Below are 14,853 nucleotides of genomic sequence, written 5' to 3'. Positions count from 1 at the left end.
GGAGACTAAAATATCTACCTCCTTTCTTTTTGTAGGCATGTACTTTTGACCCTCGATACTTTTGCAGCTGCGACGGTGCGCGACATCACCCACTCAAGGTATGCCTTCACCCTTTCTTGTTCTTCATGGGTCTAAATTAGTGTTATTTGGGAAGGGTTGCCTCGACCGGATCTCCTCGTGAGGTAACTTATGTATATGCACCCATTAGCACATATACCCTCCATTTCACCCCATAGTTGGTTATTTTGAGCACTTATGTCTAGAGGTTTTGAGCTTATTCCTTTGTGTTTTGTAGTACACTTTCAACATACACTTGCACCCATATCACCAATGAGATGCGACTTTATGCCATTTGAGGAGTTGTCTAGTGTTCCTCCGGGGGTCAAGTTTGTAAACTTGTCCTTAGACTCGGGGTCCCCCGAAAACAACCCTTTCCAAAGCAATGACACCTTAAGGAGGGCCCATATATGTCTCCTTGAATGCACGGCTAAGCTTAGGCATAAAATCTAGGTGGTGGAGAGCGAGATAGACTCAACTTTGAGGGGTGATGGAGTCTCTTTCTCCTTTGATGTTAATGATCACATTGCAAGCCTTAGAGTGAGTCTTCTTGACCTAAATATGGAGCTAGAGTTCATGGAGGTAAACCTCCCTCCTGAACCCTTAGCCCCGTGTTCTCCCTATAGTAGCCCAAGGTCACTCATGGTTCCCCTCAACCCTTGTCTTTAATCCACCCGTGTTTGATGCTTCCACACTCAATGTCTCGATGGAAAACTCTCGCAAGACGAAGAAAATGGAGGGTAAAGTGATCTATTTTGACCTCACCTTTTTCCTTTGGTTTTGCAGACATGTCGAAGAGAATGAGGCGACATGTTGCTCCCGAGAAGCCGGACTCTGGTCCTTTGCTGGCGTCCACCATTATTTCCAACATGTCGAAAAACAAACTGTTAGAGTTGTCCGAGAAATACCACATTAGTAAGGAGTACAAACTTTATGTATCATCCAATATATGTCGAGTTGATAATCCCCCCAGACTACGTTGCTTTGAGCGAACATATTTTGAAGGCGGGTGGGACCATTCTCCTACACCCGTTCTTTGTCATAATCCTGAATCACTTCGTCCTTGCTCCACTCCAACTAGCACCCAACAGCTTGTTGACCTTGAGCTGCCTGTATATGGCGTTCATGAAGCTTAACGGTCGTGCTCCCACGACCCAGGAGGTGTACTTTATGTACAATCTCATGCCCACTCCTAAATCGAAGGGCTTCTACTTTTTACAGAAAGCCAACTCTCAGGTCTCATTAATAGAAGGTTCCGTTTCTAACCCGGGTTCGTGGATGCAGGACTTTTTCTTTGTGAAAGGTCCCTTTTCTGTTCGCAAACATTTTCGCTCATCTCCAAGTAAGTATTTCAAGTCTTTCCTTTTATATTGAGTTTGCTATTGTGGAACTTATACTCATATTGATAACTGAGTTGATTGTTCAAAGAGTTTCATTATCCCCGACGTTCCTGAGTCAGAGGCGGCGCTGGTAGATGTCTTCCTTGACGCAGAACCTGCAATGAAAATGGCTGCCCATCTCTTTACTATGGACAACCTCAATCACTATGGTCTATCCAGGGTTTCGGAGCCCAACCTGCTATGGAAAATTTATGAGCGATAGAAGAAGGCAACTCCAGCAGAACCTCACTCGAACGAGGGTGATGTTGAATGGGTGCCTGAGGAGGCTTCACCCGAATCTAAACGTCCAGCTCGGCTATCTCCAGTCTCTAGGGGACGCCCCTCTTTTGCTCCTATGGACCGAGGCACGACTTCTCATTCCCAAGGTCCCCAGACCATGCAAGGGAGCTTCATTCTGCCTTCCTTTGATGATTTTGATAATTTTCCTTGTGCCCCCGCTAGTCATGGCTATTTGAGGTACCCTTCGTCTGATGTTCCTATGCCTCCTCCTCGCTTGGTGAGTGGGTCATCTTTCCCTGCACACCCGGGCACTCCTGATTTGGAGGGGACATCTTGGGTGGGTCGCACATCAACCCCTTATGTGCGAAGGTATGCCCGAGGTGCCAAGGGTATCCTCTAGATCGAGTGAGGTCTCGAGAATTTTACCGTGGTAGAGCATGGGGAGACTCTTGTGCAGTCCATAACTTGGGTGAGTTCATGCGTCTTACATTGGTCTATTTTGTGTTTTAGGTTCCTTGTTTGCTCACTTTTTGCTTCCTTGCAAGCTTCTCTAGTGGCTCAGAGCTTTGTAGACTTGGCACAAGACCTATCTTCATCCAATGCTGAAAGGAATCGTCTAGCAGCCAGAGTTCAAGAGCTTGAGGGACAACTTGCCGATGTCAACCTTAAGCTGGAGAAAGCCCTGGCGAAGGCCTCTTCATCATCCAAAAAGAAGAAGAGAGCAGAAGCTAAGGCTGAGGTGTTGCGGGAGAGGGTCACTCTCCTGGAGGTTGATTTGGATGAGGTTGAGTATAAGTCCATAGAGCGCACCCTTTATGAAATGTGGAGGCAGAATCCTGGTTTTGACTTCTCCTCCTTTGGTGACCATGTCGTTGCTAAGGCAGCCGAGTGGAATGCTCGCGGTGGGAGGCCTTGAGATTTCGATGTACAGTTTTTATTTTTCACTTCTATTTGGTTGTATGCTTATTCAAACCTTATTATACCAAAGAAGTTTCTCTTGGTTTTTTGCTTTTTCCTTCAAGAACTTTTTTAAGTCCTGTTGTGGTTGGTGCCGACTTTATCCTGCAAGATTATCACAACTTTCTTCTTTTATATATATATATATGTGTGTGTGTGATCATTTGTTTTTGTTTCTTTATGCTTGAGCTCACTCCTGTATGTAGGAGCCAAAGTGGTTCGATAGGTCTTTTTTTTTTTAATAACTCGTTGATACTTTATTTGGACTGGCAGTAATGGTCTCTTTGGTGCACCTTGATTGTATTTGTAAGGATATGTTAACCCTTTGGGTTCTAGCTATCCTTGTATATATATTCGCGCGTGCTTGTTATTTTTTGTGAGAAGCGTCCGTCTCGTCATTATGCGTAGTACTATTTTTACAAGGGTCTCTTTTAGGACCATTTTTGGCTAGACGGCTTAGTGGCCACTCTAGGCTTATTGGTGGATGCTCTTCCTGAGGCCTTTCCTCTCGTGGAGGTACCAGCCTTTATTAGGAGGTTCTTCCAATAGGATCTTTTGACTCTCTTGATGTTCGTAAAGGTGGCTAATCCTCATGAACTCAGGAGATGCCTTGCAAGGTTTTCTTCTTTATTTCTTTTTTCTTTATAAGGGTCTATTTTAGGACCCTTTTTGGCTGTATACTCTGCCCCCCAAGTGGTTGGCGACATTTATCTTGTCGGGCACTTTGATCATTTTAGCTCATGCACTTTGATAATTCCAATTGGTGATAGGTATATGAGAGTTAGATACGTGCTCACGTAAATGAGTGTGACATGCCAATAAGAAAAATATTCATTAAAAATGAGTAGAGTACATAGGTATCTACGACAACATTGTTCTTACTACATACCGGGGCATCTAGGTTACCCCTCTAATTCATAGCTATTTCTAAGGAGATGATTCACAACTATGTTGGGAGGCTAACTATGATAACCCTTTTGATTTATTGTACTAAAATTAAAGCTTTACCTGATGTTCCCTCTCAGGCGCGTATGCACAACCATTGATTCTGATCTCCTCAGTAACTCGGGGGGTCTAATTCATGCGAGTTTGTGCTCCTATGCACTACCATCGCCATAGGTTCTAGTGGTCTCATGATTGTGTGGAGGGACGTGTTATAACATTCCCTTGCTTTTTTCTGTTCCTCTTTCACGCTCGCTACCCCCCAGGAGTTTAATATTTTATGGACAAGTGGTATACTAAGGTTATTGCCTTCAATTCTCTCATGGAGGGTCTCCCTAATACCGCATTGAAGGCAGAGGAACAACTTACTACGACAAAGTTTGTCATTACAGTGGTCTGTCTAGGTGGCTCTCCTATGGTGAAGGCTAACTCGATTGTGCCTAGGGGCTGTATCGAGTCTCCTGTAAACCCATACAGGGAGGTGTTGCAGGGCTTTAGGTTCCTGATGCCAAGTCCCATCTTCGCTAAGGCTGGGCGATATAGGATGTCTACGGAGCTCCCATTGTCTACCAAAACCCGATGCACCCTCATGTAAGCCAGCTGTACACTTAATACTAAGGGGTCGTTGCGTGGAAAATGCACACCCCGTACATCTTCTTCGGTGAAGGTTATTAAATCGTTTTCCCCTTTAAATTTTTCGGAGGTCATTGTTCTAAGCTTAACATGCATGGAGGTTCGTCTGGCTTCCTTGGTGTTTCTATCTCACTCCTTTCTCGATTCTCCTCCGAATCCTGGTCCTCTGAAGATTGTCCTCACCTCTCTTTGCACCTCTGGGGCAACATCTCGTGCCCGTGGCGAGGGTGGTCTATCATCTGGTCTTTGATTTTCTCTTCGGACGTATCCACCTAAGTGCCCCTTGCGTATGAGTTCTTCAATTTCCACCTTTAAATGAGTGCATTTCGCCATGGTGTGGCCAATGTCTCTATGATACTGATAGTACTTTCTTGGATCTCTCTTTGACCGATCTTTCTTCATTGGTGGGGGTCTCCTAAAGGGGACCTGATTCTCGTTTGCTACAAAGATATGTTCCCTAGTATGTGTTAGGTCAGTGTAGAAGGTGTAAGATGTTTGCCTATGGTTACCTTAGTGTTTGTGCTTCCTCTGGTAGTCATCTCTTGGCCCTTCGTACAATCTTTTCTTTTTTTCATCATTCGAACCTTCAGTGGCCGAGGGCTTGACAAGTGATGCACTTTTTCCTGCCTTCAGGTTCTCATGGACGTCTTCGACACAAATGTACTTTTGTGCCCGATTGTAGAAATTGTCTAAGTCAGTGACTTCCCTCTTTAGCATGTTATTCCATAACTTACTACCCGGGCGCACTCCGGCTGTAATGGCCATTTTTAACTCCCCCTGGGTTAGGCTTCCTACTTTGGCGGCCTCCATATTGAACCTATGGATATAGCTCTTCAAGCTCTCTTCCTTTCCTTGTTTTACATTAGCGAGGATAGTGCCTGGCATGGTGTAATCACGCATAGCATGATGTTGCTGGAGAAATTTGTCAAAAAATTCTTGCCAAGACCTGATGGACCCTGGCCAGAGTCTCTTAAACCACTTGTACGTAGGACCCTTTAACGTGACAGCAAAGCAGTGGCATCTGGCTCTCCTAGAAATTCCCCTTAGCTTCATTAGGTCATTGAACGCGTCAAGATGGTATTTTGGATCTGTATTGCCCTCGTAAGGGGTCATGTGAGCCTCTTTGAAGCTGGCTAGGATTCGCATGGCTTGAATTTCCCCAATGAAGTGTGATTCATAATCAAACTCATCGTCGACAGCGTGCCCCCCAGACATTGTGATTATCTTGCTCCGTAGGCTCCTCATCTCAGTGTCTAAGTCTTGCCTCTTTTGTTCATGGAGTCTCTCAAGTTGGATGGGTTGTCCTTTCCTTTCCTTTTGTCTTCCGGGGGAGCCACAGGAGGTGTGGTCCTCTCATTCGTCCTTTTCCTATTGAGTTCTCCCCTCAAGTCTGGTGATGGACCCAAAACGGCACTACAAGAAAAAATGCTTTTAATAACACCGAAAATGTGTTATCAAAACATACGATAACACTTTCTGATATGTTAAGACCGACTATGTTATCGTAGGTCAGGGTACTTTACATAACACTTTATCAGTGTTATACAGATGTGTTATTGTACTGTCAACGATAACACAATTTCTGTGTTATTTTAATATATAGATAAGTGTTGAATTATGTTATTTATAGTCGATTATATAACACTTTTTTTGTGTTATACTACACTTTAGTATAACACATTTTTTTGTGTTATACTACACTTTAGTATAACATTATTTGTGTTATATAATGTAGTTTACATAACACAATTCTTTGCATAAAAAGTGTTATTATAATAGATATTACAACACAATTTTCGTATTATTGTTATATTTAGATATGTTTAAATTCTCATTATATATTTTATTTATATAACACTAATTTATTCTATTATATTTTAATTTTTTATATATAATTAAAATTAACTTTCTAATATATACTAGCATCATCAAATGAACTTGATTTTCAAATAACAAATAGTAAAAACATTCAACATTATATTAACAATCCACAAATTAGTTTAAAGCATTCAACATTGTCATCAACAACAAAATGTTCTTAAAGTATTCAAGTAGTCTTAAATATTCAACATATTGAAAAGTTACTACTTTCAGCACAAAATATTCTACAGTTGCTCTTCTTCTAATTTGGAGATCTTGCTATTACACATATTAACAACAGTTAACTTCGACCTTGTTACGCCTCTTCCGTGTTCGATTAAACGACTAGATTTTGGGTTACCAAACAATTTTGTCAAGGCATCCTCATGAGCGTTGTCTGTAGTTCCATATTTTGGGTCTTCAAGGAGAATCTCATTCAATGAACCCTGCATATAAATTAGTATAACTAATGTATGCATTATGAGCATAAATTCATCCTCTTGTTATTCTGAAATCATAACCTTTTCTCAACTACCTGTCATATAACCACACACAAAATAAGCATAATAGACAAAATAAGGGAAAAAATTAGAAACTCTAGAGTAGTACGTTCCTTCTCCCAGGTTTGCTTCTCATTGTTCATCTTCTCATATCTTAAATAAATTCAATATCTTTTTTTCCTGATAGTGAATTGAATATCTTACCAAACACAAGATCGTATAAATACTGAAGTTTGTTTTGCTGTGTTTTCACTTGATATAGGATTTAGGCTGTCATTTTTTTTAAATATATAGAATGTATGCTCTTTCAACCTATTTTCTTTGAATATGAAAGCAAACTTTGATTTGGTGTTGGTGTTCTGCTCTCCGTTTGTGTGTTGTGTCTTATTTGTCAATTTTTTTGTTTTATTTGTTGTATTGGCCTTTACTATAATTTTGTTAAGTTTGCTAGCTGCTTGTCCAACTTTTGGCCATTGTGTTTCCAAGGGCTCTATAGTGACTTTGCTAATTGGTTTAATTTCTACAATAGAGATTGAGCTCCCTGTGTTATAATCTTTCTGAAAATGACAAGAGTATATATATTTATTACAGCCTTTTTCGTGAGGTTTTTGGGATTTAATTGTTGCTCTATCTGCCTTAATATTTATATCTACTATCTATAACTAAAATAAAGGGATTTGAGAAGTGAAAATCCAACAGCGTAAAAGACTTGGTAATTTATCCCTCTGTGGGTGGAGCTTATGATTCAACATTTGGAAAACCATTTTAATTTTTGGTCTTTACACTCGGTCATGTTTTTTGGATTGTTTAAAATATCAAAAAGTATGAAAATGGATCAACACCTTGTTATCCTTTTTCGTAAAAAAAAATGAAAGCATATTGGAGAACTTTTTCTATGGTTGTCCTTTTATTAGCGTGATGTGTCAAGGCATGAATCTCAAATAAAACAACACTCAACTCACACTCTAAGGGATTTGAACCAGGAAACTTGCCCACATGGATAGAATTTTTTTGAAATAAAGTGTGTGCTAACAAAATTGTTGTTGAAGGTTACAACTCTGACCAAGCTATATGTTTTCTTAACCAACCTTACTCTGTTGTGCTTGATCCTATCCTATGAAATAAGGGTACTATTTTTAGTTTGCTATTATTATTAGGCTTACTAAGTCATTGATAAAGTGTACATTGAACATATTTTAGACAAGCATTGATTATTTTCTATGGATTCTAGATTAAAAAAAAAACTTCTAAATTCTAGTAAAATCTTTTATCGATCATGCCATTATTTTGTGAAGAATCATTTTTTGAGTTTACTTTTGTTTGTGATGGCTAAGAGGAGAGACCTTTATATTTCATTGTGAGTTATATTGCACTCATTTTAAATAAAAGTTGAAAAGGGAACATCCTCAATTATTAAGTTGATATTTAAATAATGAATAAGAAAGTACAATGGTGTGGAGTATATACGTTGTAGGTATTGGCTAATGTATATTGCACTAAGAATTAGTTAATAAAAAAAAATTGGACAAACATTAAATAATAACCCAATTTCTATTCAGAAACACTTGGAAAATTAATAGGTCTAGTCGGGTAGAGGAATGAGGAATTGAGTGAGTAGAATTATACTTTTACACTTAGATATTTCTCTTTCTATTTCAATAACACAATCTCTAATTGCTATTCTTATAGATTTTACTACTAGGATATTTGACAATGCAGATAGTTTGAAGGTGTTGAGGAATTTTTGCTCTTCTTCTAGTGGGGGCTCCCTGTATGAAGCTGCTCTTAGGCATGGCCTTTTTTTATAAGTATTAACAATGCTAGTTTTCCAATAATTTCAAGTGCATGGCCTTCCTTATATCTTATTAGTACTCAAAGTACTCTCTCTTTCTGTGTTTAGTTATTGGGTTTTCAATATCAAGGAGTGGAGGTTCTATTTTTGGTTGGTATTCTTGTAGTGGTATTTTCAATTATTGACTGTTCTTTGACATTAAGTGACCTACATATATAAAATCGATTGGAAATGAAAGCTACCTTAACAAGCATATAGACAAACAACACACATGTTTTCTTCCTTATCTCGCCACAGCACACAAATTTCTCAGAACCTACTTCACTAAGACACACAAGGTCTCAACCTTCCGTTATCACCGCAGCACACAATAATAATCTCAGAACCTACTTCACTATGGATAAATATTTAAGATATTCAAACTCCTCTAATATTTCAATAATATAAAACCAAGGTAAAAGGAATACCTCTTGCAAACAAAAATAAGAGTCTCTCGTAAAAAATTACTTGCACACCAAGTATCTTGCCTCTTTTTTTGAAGGCAGCCAACTAGAAAAGTTTCAACTAAAGAGAAGAAAAAAAACTCAGCATTAAATAAATAAAATTAAATAGGCAAGGACAATATATAGCAAAAATTTATTAGAATAACATCAGATAGAGAAACGAAATAGAGATGGAGTTAAATCTTCTTATTTGGCTAAAATGAAATTATACAGAAAAAGACAATGATGTAAAACTTTTAATGACATGAAAAAGAATAAAATTTGAATTTATTTGAACATAAAACAAATTGGAAATGAATTTATTTTGAAAATTCAGTTATGACAGTTGGTGCTTGGGCCTTGGAGGGGATTTTAGTCACTTACATCACATGTATATATAAGGCTCCTCTTCTATCATTTAATCCAATTCAGTTTTTACATACATTGTAATATTGGGAGTGAGTTTTAGAGAGCCTAGAGATATCTTGTACTACTGTTATGAGAGAAGCTTGGAGCTAGACTCCATTGTTGTACAGATTGAAACTTAGAATCATTAAAGAGATTGTCAAGCCCTTGGGGCTGGTTTTGGCTGTGGAGTAGAGTGGTGTCTAGCCAACACTCATTCGAACCACGTATGTGTTTGTGTTTGTGTTCCTCTTTATGTTTCATTTCTGTTTTGATTTGATTCCTTGATTAAACCAGTTTTATCTTTAAGATTGATTATTAATCAATTGTTTTCTGGTTTATGGTGTGTTTATGTTCTTGTTTTGAGGTTGTGTTTACAACCGTATATATAATAAGCCTTGTCTATTTCCATATGAAATAATACATGGGGTTGAAGCATATTAGGAGAGATGTATCTATATATGTAAGAAATTTTTTAAAGATATGAACAATCTTATATTTACAAAATAAAATATTAAGAAAAATCAATATAGTGTTTCTCTAGCTATTGATCTTGATAATTTCAAACTAAGAAAGCATATTAAAAGAGATGTATCTATGAGAATGTACTTATAATAATGTTTGATTTTCACTACAATTTATCAAATATATATCATCATTAGTTCAACACCTATGGAGTTTGACTACTAAAATGTCATGTACTAAATATCAAGTTATCAACTGCACTACTATAGCTCTATCAATAATAATTAATTTTAGTTTCCTTTCAGGACTGTATTATTATTATTATTATTATTTAATTCATTTTCATTTATACAAGTGCCAAGTACTACACTTTTATATAACATATATTTAAATATTTGTATAATGGAGACATTGTAATGACCAAATATCTATTAGGACCCAACATCTAGTTTTTGTTTGGTAAGGATGGACCCAACTATCTCTCTCTTTCACCTATACCAGCCAAATAAGTTTTACTAAGGAAGGAAAATAATGGACCAAAAAGAAAGAAAGAAAGAATAAAGAAAAATAAAAGTGGCAGATTTATAAGTTGAATATTGGATTGGTGCTTTGATGATTTTTATTTTTCTTGGTTGAATGAAAACATGGGCTCTTTTTCTCAGACACTGGTCATGATTTTCATAATAATCATTTTCATGCTTTTTACATTAAACAGTTGCACTGAAATACACAATGCTGATGATGTTGCTACTTTGTCAAATGCCTATGCACCTGAGAACTTAAATGTTCATCATCATGGCCTACAGCAGTTCGAAAAGGAAAAAGGGATTCTGGGATGTACTTGACAGAGCATCATAAACAGTCCATAAAAAACAAGACTTCCAGTTTAGAAAGAAAAGAACACAGCATCATAAACAGTCCAAAAAGAGAATTCCCATTTTAGAAAGAAAAGAAAAAACAAGACTTCCATTCCATGTAGTTCTAGAAGTTGAACACAACCAAAACCAGAATTTTACCATGATGAATCCATGATGAAAAAACAAGAACACAACCAAAACCAGAATTTTACCATGATGAATCCATGTAGTTCTAGAAGTTGAAAATTTGGATGAGAAAGTCAGAGCAATGATCATCTAAGAGAAAGAGGAGGAAACTATAATCTAAGATACAAATACTAATTAATAATCTCATTCTCTCTAAGTTCTCAAGATCACTCAAACAAAATACACAACTCAACAACAAAACATAAACTGATTTTCATCCCAATCCTAGTTGAATATTGCTACAGACAAATTGTTCAAAACTATCTCTTTTTCAAGTTCCTCTACCAGAATTAGATACTATATGACCAAACCAAAACAACACTCAATATTGATAACCTTATACTAACAAGTCTATGCTCCTTTCTGCCTCAATTCAATATATTCACATAATTGTATTTGTATGGCAATATGTCCTTTTATTATTCACACTAACACATGAGTAATTCATCTAGATGCTAATGGCTATATCATCTTAAGGTAAAGGTAAAATCAATGGGACTTAGAACTACCAAAAAGAACTTCAAAACAAATTATGTTTGAGGCCCTCAAGATAGCAACAGGATTTTTTTTATTATTGATTTATTAACTCACTCACATCACAAGTGAGCAAATCCCCCATTTTACCCTAACAACCTCGTATCTTCCAAAGACCACAAAACAGAGTTAATTAAGCAGTAATGACAAAAGACCAAATATTTACTATGTCTGCTAAATAACCTGTAGAATATAATCCGGTGAGGTTTGGCTCCAGTAGATCTTCTGAAAGCAATTAAATGTCCCCTAGTTGGAGGAAAATAAAAAGAAAGGAGTTAGAATACCATATGGAGAAGATTCCGAAAAGTTGAGTAGAATGTACACATGGTTACTCACCTTATCATTTCTCCTTGGACTTTGCCCTTTTTATCATCTGTAGTTGAATTATAAAGATCAAGGATAATCTCCTCCCAGTGCTTCTGTGCGGATACCAATGCTCTATACTTGGTCACCTCTGGCCAATCCATCGAAGCAACCACCTGATTCAAGTAAAACAATTGAGACGTTATCAATTAAACTAAACAATGGAGCAAAAAGATTATTAATTAGTAATTACTTACGGCTGCTATTGAAGGGCCAGAATCCTCTCCGGGCTGTGGATGTGTTACATCAGCACCAAAGATTATTGTAGGCAAATCAGACACTAAAGGAATTTTCCTATGGATAGCATCACTTAACACTGTATTATGGCCGCCAACCTATATAATATAAATAGGTACAAAGAAATAAACAACACAACAACACCAGCTCCAACAACAAATAATAAATCAAAGTAGAATTCAGGTAAATGAACCTTGCTATTAATCTTCAAGGATAGATTCTCCAAATACTGTCTGTTGAGCTTCACTGCCCGTTTAGGCTCATAGCATTGTGAATCAATTCCAAGCTCAGTTTCACAAATTCATTTAATCATCCCTGGAATAGGCATGTAACATTTTTTAGCTAAAACAAAATGTTATAATGGCATTTCAAACTTCATAGTTACAAGTCTTGGCCAAGTCGCTCACCATATGAACCACCAGAATCAGGCAAGATAACTATTAACAACTGTAGTTGTTTGTTGATAAGTATCTTCTTGCATTGCTCATGAACAGATCTCAAAGCCCTCTCAATTTGGTTAGCTGGCCAAGCGCTGCAGGGAATTACTGGTCTAGTTTGGAAGGCCTTCCAAGTATCCAAAATGATAAAAAATGTCAATTATAAACAGTCAATACAATGTCGCAGTAAAAGAGATGAGACAGAAAGATCCGGTAACCATACCATTCCCCTATTGAGCCAAGTACTGACCAATTCTGAACAAAAGCGATCATGAATATCTGAATTGATACGCAAGAAGTTCACACATGTCCAAAACTCAACTTGGCCTCCATTGATCATTTTCTATCATAACCCAAAATAAAAAAAAATAAGTCAATGAATCATACCTCTTCACATACATCATAACAAAATGGAGTTATAAAGATCATTTACTTACTTTATTGGTCATATTCCATTGCCCAAATCGAGGATGCTCAGTAGCCTCCCTCCCAGTACCTCTGTATAAAAGCTTCATGAAGAAAAATAATAGAATTAGTTCCAATTGAAAGAGTAGAACTCACTCGTCAAACGCAAAAGCAAGCACATATTAGAAAAATACCACTGGTGGAGGCAAAGCTCGAGCATCAACCATTGTCAAATTGTTTGCAACACTAATTCCAAAATCCGGGACAAGTTCCTGATCACTGTATTTGTTCTGCTTAACAATTCGCCAAATGCTTTCTTCCCTGTCGTTTGGTCTTTGACAGGTTGCCCTCAATAGATTGGTTACTTGCCTTTCATTGAGTTTCTTAGAGTATCTTTGCCCCTCAACAATTGTACAAACCTATAACAGATACAACATTTAGAAATATAATCATGAAAATAGCTGCTGTCCAATAGAACTTAGCACGCAAAAAAAAAAATGTTATTGAAACTATGATGGGAACCTCCATGGGTAAGTAAATAGGCTTTGCTGCATTTCCTACTTGCAGAGTAGGCCATGTCACATATCTGAGTTTGATTTTGTACTTGTCTTGAAAGTAAGCAGCAACTGAAATCTGTGTCATCTTATCATTAAGAGTAAACCTAAAATAAAATATAAACATGTTAGTAAAACAATTTGAAAGTACAGGTAGAGAAGTTTAAATACCACCAAGAAAAATCTTCCCAAATTATTAAAATCAAATAGCAGCACATAGCACATACCAACATGGAATAGTTAAGGTCATGACATATGCACACTCACATTAATTTTTTCAGTGGCTCTGTCGATATCCCAGTAATCTTATAAGTCCTTGTATTCTGCAAATGACTGCATGCTACTTTAACCCCTTTCAAATTTTTCTTAAGCTGCAGCAGTAAAAATAGATATAAATTTCTTTTAATAATGTTAATAATAGATAATAAAATCATCGATATCCAACTTAGTAATATGCAAGAACCTGGAGCCGGACTTGATCATGCAATGGCCTTAGATCGTCTCTCACATTAAAGTTTTGAAAATGAAATCAGATACCCTTATAGTTTCATAAAAAGCCCTTGCTGAAACATCTACAATAGTTGGATAAGGTAGTTCAGAAAAAAAAACGTCAGTCCACTTGGTAAAAACCATCTAGATAACAAAAATTGTTGTAGGGCATCACATAACATCTTCCATATTAGATTTTAGCATCTTACTAGATTATGTGTGAACCGACATTAAATTGCACAAACGACGACCTTACACCATCATGTGGTTCACCATATGGTGCCTTGTAATAATATAAGCATAAAAGAGTAAACTAGCTAAAGGCAATACCAATGTTAAGAGAAAGCCCCAACTGAATTGGCCTCAAACTTTGATAGTACCCTTTCCAATAGATTATGCCATCTGCAAGCTCACCAGGACGCCCCATTGTGAGGTGAAAAAATGACCTCCCACCAACAGTATACCTACAGTTAAAGATATACATACACTCAAGCCATCGACTAAAAAAAACTCAGCACTTTTAACAACATACAGAGTACATTATTATCAAGTTACATAACATATACAAACCAAAATAAACTACCAGGCACTGAATTTTCAGATGAAAAAAAATAGTAAAGCAGTAAGAAAATTTTATAAAGAATAGCATTTTGTTCTAAAGCCTGAAGGCAGTATTGAATTACTTATCCGATGGATCTCCTCTGAGAGCAACATCCAGTGCTTGAATTGTCTCTTGAGGAGCATCAAGTTTCCTGCTCTGTAAAAACTGTCGCAGATGATGTAAGTCTGGCTTCGAAGCAAACTTGATGGTCACCTTAAATTCACATTCCCTACGGCTAATTAAGGGAAAAAATATCAAATCAGAACAGAGCACATAAAAATGAAAATAGTATTGCTCAAAATGTCAAACTTAATGTAGTATATAATACCTCCTGGTACTAGAGCTTACAGTTTCTCTATCATTGTCAGACAACTTTATAATAAATTCTTTGGAGGAAAATGGCAACTCCCCAGCAGTGTAGATAGACTTCCCGCCATCATAAGCAACTCTCAGATTAGCCAAATGAGAGGCACGGTAG

The 14,853-nt window shown here is 37.1% G+C and overlaps 1 pseudogene; it reads right to left on the bottom strand.

The window, feature by feature from the left end:
* Positions 1-11,962: 11,962 nt before the first annotated feature.
* Positions 11,963-13,535, bottom strand: LOC133791930 (protein argonaute MEL1-like; annotated as a pseudogene).
* Between the last annotated feature and the right edge of the window lie 1,318 nt (positions 13,536-14,853).

This window comes from Humulus lupulus, chromosome 7, assembly GCF_963169125.1.
Source record: "Humulus lupulus chromosome 7, drHumLupu1.1, whole genome shotgun sequence".
NCBI classification, from domain to species: domain Eukaryota; kingdom Viridiplantae; phylum Streptophyta; class Magnoliopsida; order Rosales; family Cannabaceae; genus Humulus; species Humulus lupulus.
This window is presented reverse-complemented; position numbering and strand designations above follow the sequence as displayed.